General features: G+C 44.4%; 1 non-coding gene across 1 annotated transcript; it reads right to left on the bottom strand.

Moving 5' to 3' along the window:
- Positions 1–584: 584 nt before the first annotated feature.
- On the bottom strand, positions 585–691 carry LOC141662470 (small nucleolar RNA R71). The gene has a single exon (XR_012550586.1). It is a non-coding gene; the product is annotated as a small nucleolar RNA R71 (small nucleolar RNA).
- Positions 692–1,139: the final 448 nt, after the last annotated feature.

Below are 1,139 nucleotides of genomic sequence, written 5' to 3'. Positions count from 1 at the left end.
TAGGACGTAGTAGTTAATTACTCTTTTCGGTTGTGTTTCAGGTACTTTAGCAAGCGTTTATGCAAACTCGTTCTCGTGCTCGCAAGAGGACCTTAGATACAGCTGAGGAGAAAGACGAAGTTCTTGATACTCCGGAGAAGTTAGATTTTGAGGATTCGGATTCAGGAACTGAGCAGAAAGAACCAGTAAACATGGGAGATCGTATTGTTCAAGCTGATCCAGCTCTTATGGATTTTTCTCGGCCTAAAATTGATGACATTCAGTCAAGCATCCTTCATCCGGCTATTCAAGCTAACACCTTTGAAATCAAGCCGGGCACTATTCAGATGGTGCAGAATTCTGTTTCTTTTGGAGGAGCGGCAACTGAAGACCCCAACATGCACATAAGGAATTTTGTCGAGATCTGCAGCACTTTTAAGTATAATGGCGTGACTGATGAGGCTATCAAGTTGAGGCTTTTCCCATTCTCACTGAGGGATAAAGCTAAAGACTGGTTACATTCTGAACCAGCTGGGTCAATCACTACGTGGCAAGATCTTGCGCAAAAGTTTCTGGTGAAGTTTTATCCAATGGCAAAGACTGCTGCTATGAGGAGTGCTCTTACTCAATTTGCGCAGCAACCTACAGAATCTATGTGCGAGGCTTGGGAACGCTACAAGGAAATGTTGAGAAAATGTCCACATCATGGAATGCCGGATTGGATGGTAATCACTGGTTTTTATAATGGTTTGGGGGCCCAATCTCGGCCCATGCTCGATGCAGCAGCTGGAGGCGCCTTATGGGCTAAAAGCTATACTGAGGCGTATAATCTTATCGAGATGATGGCTGCAAATGAGCATCAAAACCTAACTCAGAGGATGACGTCAGGCAAAGTAGCAGGTATTCTGGAAGTTGATGCAGCCACCGCTATTGCAGCCCAGCTCCAAGCGCTATCAATGAAGGTTGATTCTTTGGCTACGTATGGAGTTAATCAAATAGCTATGGTTTGTGAGCTTTGTGCAGGTTCTCATGCTACGGATCAGTGTTCTCTTGTCAATGAATCTGTTAAGTATGTGAATAATTATCAGCGACAACAGCAGCCTGTGCCAGCGACCTATCATCCTAACAACAGAAATCATCCAAATTTCAGCTGGGGGAAT

The sequence above is a fragment of the Apium graveolens genome, chromosome 5, assembly GCF_009905375.1.
Source record: "Apium graveolens cultivar Ventura chromosome 5, ASM990537v1, whole genome shotgun sequence".
Classification (NCBI taxonomy): domain Eukaryota; kingdom Viridiplantae; phylum Streptophyta; class Magnoliopsida; order Apiales; family Apiaceae; genus Apium; species Apium graveolens.
This window is presented reverse-complemented; position numbering and strand designations above follow the sequence as displayed.